The sequence below is a fragment of the Notechis scutatus genome, chromosome 2, assembly GCF_049901735.1.
Source record: "Notechis scutatus isolate UNSWTSFEM ecotype Mainland chromosome 2, rNotScu1.2, whole genome shotgun sequence".
In the NCBI taxonomy this organism is placed as follows: Eukaryota; Metazoa; Chordata; class Lepidosauria; order Squamata; family Elapidae; genus Notechis; species Notechis scutatus.
Genome location: NC_142010.1, coordinates 13127816 through 13140138, shown reverse-complemented (window position 1 = coordinate 13140138; position 12323 = coordinate 13127816). Strand labels below are relative to the sequence as shown.

The 12323-nt window shown below is 46.2% G+C and overlaps 2 protein-coding genes across 3 annotated transcripts in view; one reads left to right on the top strand and one right to left on the bottom strand.

Moving 5' to 3' along the window:
• LOC113432426 (rano class II histocompatibility antigen, A beta chain-like) overlaps window positions 1–12323 on the bottom strand; it is a 404516-nt gene that overhangs the window by 232344 nt on the left and 159849 nt on the right. The window lies entirely within an intron of this gene.
• Window positions 1–12323, top strand: part of LOC113432215 (H-2 class II histocompatibility antigen, E-S beta chain-like) — a 41708-nt gene that overhangs the window by 10971 nt on the left and 18414 nt on the right. The gene's annotated exons all lie outside the window — the stretch shown is intronic.

Genomic DNA, 12323 nt, shown 5'->3' with positions numbered 1-12323 from the left:
TTTTTAGGATAGATTTGGTATGATTATATGATTTGTTATAGAATAAACTGTTTAAAGTATTGCTCTCTCATAAAGCATGAATGATTAAAAGTATAGTCAAATGATTTATTAATAGCGATATTAGGATATATAATTTGGATTGACAATATGAGTTGTTATGTAATATAACTGCAATTGAGACTACTGAAATGAATGCACAAAATCGATGAACCAAACCGGCTTCACTACATACCATAAGAGAGTTGATGTTTAATGTTTTGTTTGTCTTGTTTGTTTGTAGAAAATCAATAAAATTGTTTTTGAAAAAAAAAAGACTGTAACTTTGTTGCTTGTATCCTTACGATATATATATTGACTGTTTTCTAGTATGATTTGATTGTTGATTGTACCCTAGGACTATCATTAAGTGTTGTACTGTTATGATTCTTGATTCTTAACGAATGTACCTTTTCTTTATGTACACTGAGAGTATTTACACCAAGACAAATTCCTGTGTGTCCAATCACACTTGGCTAATAAAGAATTCTATTCTATTCTATTAAGTTCCCCCCTCCCCATTTTGTAAGCAACCCACCCATTCTGGGAGATCGTCCCAGCTGGATAGCTGATAATGAACACAGCATCTCAGGTATTGTTCTATCATATGCGTTAGCTCGTTCTGCAGCTCCGTCCGTACTCGGATGGAGGGTGGAGCTATGCCCTTGAGAATGATGAAACCTATCACCTTAATGAACTCCTCCAAAAACTTTGCCATAAACTGGAGCCCCCCTCCGGTCTGAGATGATCCTTCTTGGCACCCCATGGAGACTCATTTGGGTTCACTAGTTGGAACCTCGACAGCTGTTCTTCCTGACCCCTTCTGGCCACATACGTGTGACCCCAGGCTCCCCCCTTTGCCGCCACCCCATCCTAGCCCCATCTTCTTTGTTCATGTGAAGCATCCCAGACTTTTCCTCCCTGAAATGGGCCGATTCTCTATCTGTCCCTGCCTGTCAGCCACCCCCTGCAGTGTGGGCCTGCCCTGGAGGTGGGGGGGCTGAAAGGAAAAAAAATGTTATTTACACACAAAAATTATCTTTATATTCTAATTTTCTTCCTTTTCTCTTTTTCTGCAGCCTGATGAATTAATCCTGCTCTCTGGTGCAAAAAGGATATTTTTTTCTTTAGTGGCTGATGACTCTTTGTCCTGTTTGCAACCTCTGAGAAATGGAGGCTGAAGGTGGCAGGTTGGGGGGAGGAGGAGGATGGCAGCCTGGACCTTCTCCTACTGAGAACCCCCACCCTCAGCTTCCTTTCAGGGCTGCTCTTTCTTGGGAGGGAGGGAGGGGAGGAGACCATCTAGACTCTCCCCTGGGATGCTGGACTGACTTGTCACTCTAGCCCCCTCATCTCTCCTGGCTTTGAACCCACAGCAGCTTCATCAACATTATTCTTCTTATGAATCCCTTCCCTTCCCTTCGCTTTGCTATGAAAGAATAAACCTCAGATGTAAGAAAACCCTGGAATCCTTCCTTCCTTCCTCTTCCTCCTCTTCCTCTCTTTCCTGCCCCCACAGGAGGCTCCTCCCTCTCCTGCCTCTGGATCCACCATCCCGGCTCCTTTGGGGGCCTGAAGCCAGAACTGGTTTGGGGGAGGGAGGGCAGATCCAGGGAGGGGAGAGGGGAAGAGACCCAGCCCTGCTCAGAGGCCTCCTTGCTCTGCTTCCTCAAGCCCCCCTTTGGAGGAGCAGAATGCCAGCAGGCAGGGTCCTCCCTGAGCACTTGTGGAAGCCATTGGGGGGCACCTGAGACCCCCTACATTGACCAGCCATTTCAGCCATTTCCTCTCCCTCACAACTGGAGCAAGATCCTGCCTCCATTCTATTCTATTCTATTCTATTCTATTCTATTCTATTCTATTCTATTCTATTCCCCCACCTGGAGACTGAGCCATGGGGTCAAGGAGGACAATCCCTGAAGAATCGAGGCTTGTTGCCTGCTGGATCTGGCCAGTTGCTCAGTTCCGCTTCGGAGGAGCCCAAAGCTTCAGGCTGGGAAGCGGAACCCAAGCGCCTCTGCAGCTGATGGGGGTTGGAGAAAGAAACTGTGTGTGTCTGTGGTGTGTGTGTTTTTGTGTATAGGGCTGGGGATGGCAGAGAGAATCTCTCAATAAAGCAGGTGAAAGGAGCCCAGAGGTTCTGCCTGGGTCAGGCAAGTGCTGGACACCCCACAGAGGCTGCTTGGATCTGGGCCTGACGTTGTGCAACCGGCTGTGTCCAGATACACAACTGGGGGGCAGATGTGGACTCCCTGCCCCCTCCTTCAGCTGCAGGGGACCCGGCTCTGGCCTGCTGAGGCTGGTGCTGGGCCAGGGGGAGTTTGACCCCTCCAGCCCCCATCCTTGGAAAAGATCCAGGCCTCCTCTGGACCCCCCAAAGCTTTTCACACAGAATCCGGAATTCAGGATCTGTTTAACCCGCCTTTGCTTAACTCACCAAACCCGAATCTCCCCAAAGACTGAAAAAAAAAATGTTTTCTATGGATGTAGTGAAAGATGAGCACAAGAAAGAGAATCTCTGCTTTGGGGATGATTGGGGAGAGAGATTTCCAGACTGTAATGGTTAAAAGGCTGTAATCCTTTAGTGGGGATATGGGATTACTGAAATCCCCAGAATTTCTATTAAAATTCCAGGTGATTTTATAAATTATAAATTTATTCCTTGGTTTAATATACTCTCCATCCATCCATCCTTCCTCCTTCTTAAATAATACGGAAATCATTTACCAGGAAGAAAAATCTGCTCGGATCCTCTTACAAATATCTGTGGAAATGGATTTTTCTTCTCCTTTGGGCAAAATATTTCCCCTCCAGAAGAAGGAAGTTCACCTCAGCGGGTGGATTCTTAGGACGGAGTCCCAGGGCTGATTTCTCTCCCTGTGAATAAAATCTCCTTCCTCCCACGATCCTCGTGCACTCAAAGCTTCGAGTTCCCTGGCAGGAATGGAGAATCTGGATCTTTCATAACATAAAATGTTTGTGAGGTTTATTGAGCTTCTCTCCTATTCTATATTCTATTCTTATTCTATTCCCCCACCTGGAAGCTCAGCCATGGGGCGGAGGAGGACAATCCCTGAAGAATCCAGGTTTGTTGCCTGCTGGATCCTGGCCAGTTCCTCAGTTCCGCTTCGGAGGAGCCCAAAGCTTCAGGCTGGGGAAGCGAAACCGAAGCGCCCTGCGGCTGATGGGGTTGGAGGAAGAAGCTGTGTGTGGTGTGTGTGTGTGTGTGTGAGAGAGAGAGATATTTCCCGGGGGGGGAGAACTGCACAGGGAGGGTCCTTTGTCTTTTGGCTGAGGTGGGGAGCAGGACCGAGGAAGAGCCGCTGCTCAGACGGGGGAACCTGCCTGAATTCTGGAGGCTTGGGCCGGAGAAGTGGGATCCAGGGGTCTCAGCTGGGCTCTGGGTGGGGGGAAACCCCGCTTGGGACCCCCTTCCTGGAGAGCGACCGGAGACCCCCTCCTGCCCTGGGGATCTTCTCCCTCGCTCACTTGGGATCCCAGAAGCAGATCCCGGAGTGGGGCAGCGTCTCCAGGGATCGCCCCTAAGCTGACAGAAGCCCGGAGAAGGGGGATCCCCCTGGGAGGAAATGGGATCGTCTGAAGCCTCCGAGGGGGATCCGACCTGGAAGGATTAGGGGATTTCAGAAGAGGCTGGATGGCCGTTTGTCCGGGTGGGATAAGGGCTCCTGCCTCGGCCAGGGGTCAGGCTAGAAGATCTCTAAGGTCCCTTCCAGCCTCTGAGCCTCCCTCTCCCCGTCGACCCTCCCCCACCGAAGCCCTCCGTCCCCCCAGCCCCCCTCCTGCGCCATGGAACCGGCAGGAAAGACCCCCGAGATGAATGCAGCCCCCAAGACTGCAAGATCCCCCCTCCCACTTTCTCCGCTTCTCTCTCTGCGCCGAACTGTCTCCTGCATCGGCTGCAGTCAAGGGAGACTCTGCCCGGAGACCGATGACGCTGCAAGAAGGGAGGGATTCTCATTGGTCCTCCGGGCTCTTCTGGACGCTCCCAGTTCCGGTGAGGAAAACTCCGCCTTCCCCAGTTCAGACCCTCCGATTCCTCCTGGGGGCCGGGAGCCTCCGCGTCCTTCTCGCCTCTCTTTGCGGGCGCTTGTGGGGCCAGCATCCATGGCTTTGGCTGGGCTCCCCCTGGTGCTGCTGGTGGGGACGCTGGGCCGGATCCCCGGAAGCGAAGGGGAAGGAGACCCCGGTACAGGAGGGGGCTGGGAAGGGACCCCCAGGAGGTGGGGAAGGAAGCTGGTGGGCCTCAACAGCTTCGATCTCTGCGTGGTCTCCTTACCCTTCCCTACCCGTATTGCCCCCAGGAGGAGGGAGAGGGGCCCCTCCCTTGTTCCCCGATTGTAGCCGAGGTGGGGGTCGCAGCCGGCCCCTCTCCCCCCATTGTCTGGGTCAGGTGGGCTGCCTGGAAAGAGGCAGGGAAGGAAAAGCGAAAAAGCGAAGAGGGAAACTGAGGCATTTTCAGCCCTGAAGCCCCAAGAGAAGGAAAAGAGCCAAGAATTTTGGCTTCTGCAGAAACTTCGCTTTTTCTTCTGAATCTCAGATTTGAGGCTTTGGAGGTCAGGCAAGAGGAGCTTCGGTCCCTTCTGGGGGAGAGCTCTGAAGTTGGGGAGGGACCAAGAACCCCCCACACCCCATAATCCCCCCACTGGCTCTATCGGGACCTGGAGGAGGGGAACGGAGGGAGGGGCTCTGAGTTGCTCCTCCAGTGGCTCCCCCTTTAGTGGGGGCTGGAGACTCTCCTTTGAGTGGCTCATGGGGGGCTGCAGGGGTCTTTTGGGGAGGGAAAGGAAACAGGTGGGATCCCCGACAGTCACCCAAAGGAGGAAATGGGTTGAAGATTCGCAAAGAAGAAAAGTTGAGGGGGAAGTCCAGCGATGGGGGGTTTGAAGGGATCGGAGACCTCAGAAGTGTGAGTCTAGATGTCCTCCTTGTGCCCCCTCCCCTCATTCCCCGCTCCCCAAAGGAAGAAAGTGGGGGATATGGCCTTTTCCACCCAAGGAGGATGGAGGAGGCACCTCCCTCCCCACCTTCCTTCCCCCTCCCCCCTCCAACAAGTTTGCCTCCCGCTGAGAGTGAGACAGTCCCCCTTCCTCCTCCTCCAGGGGCGCCTCCCATCAGTATCTCAAAGGAAGGTCCCCTCCCTCCCTCCTTCCTTCTCGAGGGGATCCCACTTTTCCTACTGGCTGGGAACTCAGGGATCGACCCTCGGCTGACAGAAGCCGGAGAAGGGGATCCCCTGGGAGGGAAATGAGATCGTCTGAAGCCTCCGAGGGGATCCGACCTGGAAGGGATCTGGAGGGATTTCAGAAGAGGCTGGACGGCCGTTTGTCCGGGGTTGGATAAGGGCTCCTAATGCCTCGACTTGGGGTCAGACTAGAAGATCTCTGAGTCCCTTCCAGCCTCTGGGCCTCCCTCTCCCCCGCCGACCTCCCCACCGAAGGCCTCCGCCCCCCAGCCCCTCCTTCATGGATCTGGCAGGAAAGACCCCGAGATGAATGCAGCCCCCAAGACTGCAAGGGATCCCCCTCCCCGCTTTCTCCGCTTCTCTCTCTGCCCCGAACTGTCTCCTGCATCCCGACAGTCACCCAAAGGGAGGAAATGGGCTGAAGATTAGGGAAAAGAAGAAAAGTTGGGGGGGAAATCCGGGAAGGGGGTGAAGGGCTGGGAGACTTCAAGTGTGAGTCTAGATGTCCTCCTTGTGCCCCCTCCCGTGTTCCCCCCCCCAAAGGAAGGAGAGCAGGAGGTGTGGATATTCCCTTCCCTCCAGCCCTCCCCCACCCCCTTCCTCCCCCCTGGAGATCAACGTTCCCTGCAGAGAGAAGATCTGCTCGACCAGTGGAGTTTCTGCCTGCCTCCCCCAAGGGGATGGAGGGGGTCCCTTAAGGAGGCTCCTCCCTACCCCTCCTTCTTCCTCCCCTCCCCAGTCTGCCTCCCCTGAGAGTAGAGAGTCCCCCTCCCTCCTCCCGGGGCGTCTCACCATCCGTCTCTCAAAGGAAGTTGTCCCCCCACCCCTCCCCCTTCCTGCGTGGGACCCTCCTCCTCCTCCTCTACTAGCGGCTGGGACCGATGGGCCTGGAGTCCCTCCTGACGGCCTTCCTCCTCCTCCTCCTCCTCCTCCTGGCAGCCCATTTCCTGGTCCAGAGGAAGGGCGAGTGCCTCTTCCTCAACTGGGACGCAGCGGAGTGCGGTACCTGGATCAGTACTTCTACGACCGGCAGGGGAGTTTGTCCGCTTCGACAGCGACCTCGGGAATACATAGCCCGTCATGGCGTTTGGGAAGGCGGATGCGGACAAGTGGAACAGAGATAAGCAGCTCCTGCAGGAACGAAGGCAGAAGTGGATCGTTCTTCTGCCGACACAACTACCAGGGGTTGAGCTACGAGGCGGCCAAGAGGGAGGAGCGCGTGGTTGGCCGAGAAGGTGAGTCCTGGGGGAGGGTCTCTTGTTCCCTGGGAGGGGGAGGTCGGGACCCCCCTTTCCTTTCCTGGCATCCACTGGGGATTCTCCTCCCGGGTGACGGTTCCGCCTCCTTCTTCCTTCTGCCCTCTCAGAGCTCCAGGAATCTCCCTCTTCTCCCCCGGATCCGAACTCTCCTCCTGTCCAGGATCTGGGATCCCTTTGATCACCCCAGGAAATCCACCCAAATCTATGATTTTCTTCTTTGGGGGAGAATCCAGACAAGTCTCTCTCTCTCTCCCTCCCTGCTTCTCAATACAGGAGTCCTCCACCCACAACAGTTCACTTAGTGACCGTTGAAAAGACAGAAGTGAAAACAGTGACTTCTGTACCCTTTTTCACCCTTACGACCCATGCAGCCTCCCAGGGTCCCCTGAGCCAAATCCAGGTGTTTGGCCACTGACTCATACTTGTGACAGTCACAGCATCCCGGGTCCCCTTGATCCCCTTTTGCGACCTTCCATAGGGAATGCAGGGTTCACTTAACAACCATGTGACTCATTTAACAACTGCAGTGATTCACTTAATCTCTGTAGCAAGGAAGGTTGCAAGATGGGGCCAAAATTCATGGAACAAACACCTCACTTAGCAACAGAGATTCTGGGCTCAATCTTGGTCGTAAATCGAGGATTGCCTGGATATTTAACTCTTTCTTTCTCTCCCTGATTCCTTTTTATCCTCTTCAGGAACCGCCTGTTTCCCTCCCTCTTTTCATCCAGAAGCCCCTCCCTCTCACTCTATTATTTCTTGCAAAAAGTTTTTTATTTTCTAATCATTTTTAAATACTTCTTTGGGAGGACAGTGTAGTTCTGGTCCATTTTAAATCAATCATAATCACAAATACAACTTTCTATCATCACATCATTATCTATTGTCATATTTTCTTCTCAAATTCTCATAAATTACTTCATATCAGCCTTTTTTATTTTGGTTCATTCTTTATCTTCCTCGTCATATATTCAACACGTTTACAGTTCAATCTATTGATATCATTTCATTTATCATTCAAAGTTTCACCTTAATTTATAGCTATCCAAAAATACATTTTCCATCTTATTTTCTTTAGCCAATATTGTCAAATTTACAGCACTATATCCTCATTACCTTATACAAATATAACAGAATATATACAGAATATTTAATTCATTAATTCATTAAAAAAATTTCTCTTTCTTCCTTGATCAAATTTTGAAGATGTTTAAACTTCTCATTTTAGACCAATACATTTTCCATCTTATTTTCTTTTAACCAATATTGTCATATTTACAGCAATATATCCTCATTACCTTATACAAAATAACAGATATAACAGAATATTTAATTCATTAAAAATTTATCTATCTTCCTTGATCATATTTTCAACATGTTTACACCTCATTTTTAGATAAATACATTTTCCATCTTATTTTCTTTTTAACCAATATGTGTCAGATTTACAGCACTATATCCTCATTGTATACAAATATAACAGAATATAACAGATATAACAGAATATTTAATTCACTTAAATTCATTAAAATTTCTCTATCTTCCTTAATCATATTTTCAACATGTTTACACTTCTCATTTTTACAAATACATTTTCCATCCTTATTATCTTTTAGCCAATATTGTCAAACTTAAACCATCTTCATTACCTTATAAAGTAGATAATAGAATATTTCATTAAAGATATGCCTGAGCCATTCTTGTGCTCAACATTATGTTTACAGTTTCATACCATTCATTAAGCATTCAAAATTTCATCTTGATTTATATTATCTCCTATTATATGTCCCCCCATTATTACACTTGGCACTGTTGCATATATTTTTCTATTCCCTTCCCTCTAACATCTCATTTTTACTCAAATAACTTTTCTTTTAATAATAATATAAACTTGTAACGCCTCATTACCGTATGTATGTGTGTGTGTGTGTGTGTGTGTGTGTGTGTGTATGTGTATATATATATATATATATATATATATATATATATATATATATATATATATATATATATATATATCTATCTTTAATTATTGGTTTTTCTCCGGCGTAAGATTCTATCTAGGCAGCGTTTGATGAAAGTCTCATTCATCATCCCAGGCTTGTGTCTTCCGCTCTGTGCTTCTCAGAGTGATCACAGCTGCTTCTTGACTGCTGCTTTCAGCTGCTTCTTCCTTCTAACTGCCAGTGGGGGTGTGACTTGACTGGGTGAGCTGGGGCTTGGCTGCGTTCCATTGGTCCGATTGGGTGGGGGTGTGTTCTCATTGGTTGGAATGTGAACTTCTGCGGTGGTGATGTCTCATCTTCTGTGTGGGTGTGAGCTGTGTTCTGATATGGTTGGCATCTTGTGTTTGGCTCCTGGTGGGTGTGGGTCTGGTGTCATTCTTCATGTTGGATTTTCGTCTGTTCATGAGGCAGGTTTCCAAATGGCTGGTAGGCGGAGGTGTCATCTCTTTTATTCATGCTGTGTGGGCGTTTTTCTATCTCTATGGCTTCTGATTATTCTGTTGTTGAAGTGTTCGGTTTTGGCAATAGTTCTATGGTATTTTTTAAGTCAATCTCATGTCCTGTGGCTTTGAGGTGTTGGACCAGGGAAGAGGTCGGTTCTTCTTTTTTGATTGAGTTCTTATGTTCTTCAATCGTGCACTTATTCTTCTGTTAGTTTGTCCAATGTATGTGGTGGGGCAGGCGGTGCCACGGATTTATTATACTCCTTGGTTTTCTAACTTCGATTTTGTCTTTAGGGTTTCTTAGGATGGTGGATATTTTTCTGTTTGTGCAGAATGCTGTTTTAATGTTGTGTTTTGGAGGATCTTGCTGATTTTGTCTGTAGTGCCTTTTATATATGGGAGGAGGGCTTTGCCATTCTCTTGTTCTCTGTCTTTTATTTTGGTTGGGGTTTCTTTTTGGATTAGGTGGGTAATCTTCTTTCTTTGGAATCCATTGGCTGTTAGTACGTTGGTGAGAGTGTGTAGTTCAGTTTTAGGTGTTGTTAGGTACGGCTAAGCATTTGTTCTGGAGATGAGTGTCTTAAACTACGGAATTGATCTATGCTGGGTGGTGGTGTGAAAGTGCGTGTGAATGACCCGGTTTGTATGTGTTTTCTTCTGGTAGATGGTGTGTCCTAGAGGACCATTGGATTTTTGTATACCAAGACATCTAGGAAGGGGGAAGTTGATTGTTAGCTTCTGTTTCCATGGTGAATTGTATTTTGGGGTGTAGGCTGTTGAGGTGTGTGAGGAAGTGGTTCAGTTTTTTCTTTCCCGTGTGGCCAGATTATGAAGGTGTCATCTACATTATCTGAGCCAAGTTTGGGTTGTGATCATATTTTTCTAGAGCTTGTGTTTCAAAGTGTTCCATGTAGAGGTTTGTGATGACAGGTGAGAGGGGTGATCCATGGGTGCTCCTTCTATTTGTTTGTATTTTTGTCCATTGTAGGTGAAGTATGTATTGGATAGGCAGTGGTTGGTCAGATCTAGGATGTGCTTGGGGGTTGTTTTGTTTTGGATGGCTGTCAAGGCTTCTTTTTATTGGCACTTGGGTGAAGAGGATATGACATCGAAGCTCACTAGTAGGTGGCTGGGTTGTAAATTTTGTTTCTTTATGATCTCGATGAACTGGAATGAGTTTCTGCTTACATGTGAGCAGACTCTACACCCACAGAAAGATGAGACACGACCACGGACCAGAAGCCGCACTGCAGCTGCATCACTACCTACTTCAAACCCCTCCGAGCCATACATGAAGCGAACTGACCCCACATTCATGAAGATGCAGCACGACCACGAACTCGAAGCCAAACAGCAAGATCACAGCTCACCAGCTCAAATCCCCAGCAACTAAGACTAACCTGAGCACAACCAAGCCCCCCACCTGAACAGAACACACCTCCAGCCAATCAGAACACAGCCAACCCCCAACCAATGAGAACAGACCCCCACCCAATCAGAACACAGCCAAGCCCCCACCCAATCAAGTCACACCCCCACTAGCAGTTAAAAGGAAGAAGCAGCTGCAAGCTCACATCACTCTGAGAAGCACAGAGCGGAAGACACAAGCCTGAAGATGATGAATGAGACTTCATTGAAGCGTTGCCTAGATACTTCCAATCTTACGCGGGAGAAAACCCGAATAACCAAAGATCCACATATAAATACCATGAGAACTTCAGAAAACAAATATATATATATATATATATATATATATATATATATATATATATATATATATATATATATATATATATATATATATAACAAAATATATATTTCTGTCTTCTGCACAGTAGTGGATTTTTAAGCTGTGCAGATGCAGATAGATAAACTCAACAAGACGTCCATAACGAAGTACATTTATTGGTTCATCAGGTATCCTCATAAATCACATTTGTGATGAAGTTCTTCTTTAATGACCAATCCTTTGCATATCTGCCTTGTAATAAAAGATGGTTATCTCCTAACCCATCTCCTAGCGATAGAAAGCAACTGCCATGAGTTAGGGAGTTCAGGCAAAAGTGAGAAAACTCCCCCAACCCATCAAGGGTCAGTTTAGTGACCAATCAGGATTACAGATGTGGTCATGTGATATGGACTACATTTCCCAGGGTACCTTAACTACATTTACCATGATGCATTCCCTTAAGGGAACAGCTCACAATTGCTACCTAACTATCCAATTCCCATACACTGGCTGGACAGCACATATATAATTCATTAAAAATATTATACTACTACATGGTTATATCTATTCTCTGTCAGGCTCCAGAAAACATTTCTTTCCGTATTTTATCCCTAATCATTTAAATCTTACATAAGCATTTGCCTATCTTAATTAATCTATTATAAGTTCTTATTTTCATATCTATTACATTTAAATAATTCCTTCTTATTCTAATTCTTAATCCCATCTCCTCAAAATCATATATGTTTTACTACAAATATACCTCATCATCTAGAGTCTCCACTTTTCCACTTCTTTTTTTTTATTTTTTTTCTATTTTTGTTCCTTTCTTTTAAAAAAACAAAGTTTTATTTTTACAACAAACATACGAACAAAACATAAAAACCTCTTTCAATATATACATACAGTGTGTCAGTTGGTTACAATCTTTTGTGCTATCCAATTTTACCATTACTCATAAGTTATATAAATTGTCACCTTATCGATGTAGCTTATGCTTATATAATATCAATTAAACATTCATTTGACTATTTTCCATCATTTTATATGAGATATTCTAATTTTCATTTATGATTTAATCTTATACATTCATCCAGCCGGTTATATATTTTATATTGTATTCTATATCAATCTGTTGACTTTTATTGTCAGGCTTACTAATCTATTTCGTTGCCATGTCTTTTTATCTAACCATTGATTAAATAAATCCACATCATATAAAATGGTTTATCCTCTTGTTCTCTAATTCCAAATGTCAATTTACTCATTCCAGCACAGTCCATGATTTTCTTAATAATCTCCTCCTGCATAGGTATTTTTTCATTTTCCAATTCTTAGCAAATACAATTCTGCAACCGCTGTTAAAACATTGACAATCAAAATATTTCAATTCTTTACAATATATTTCGGTATAATTCCCAATAAAAATATCTCTAGGTTTAAAGTCCATGTGCTGTTTGTCATTTTCCAATCATGTGTGGATTGTAGTTCAATATCTGTTTGCATCGAGCATGTCCACCATGTGGTAATATGAACTAGGTATCTGATGACATTTCCAACATTTATCCGATTTATTCTTGAACCTCCTACGCAATTCTTATCACGGTTCCAAGTGCCACCTGTAAAACATCTTATATAAATTTTCTT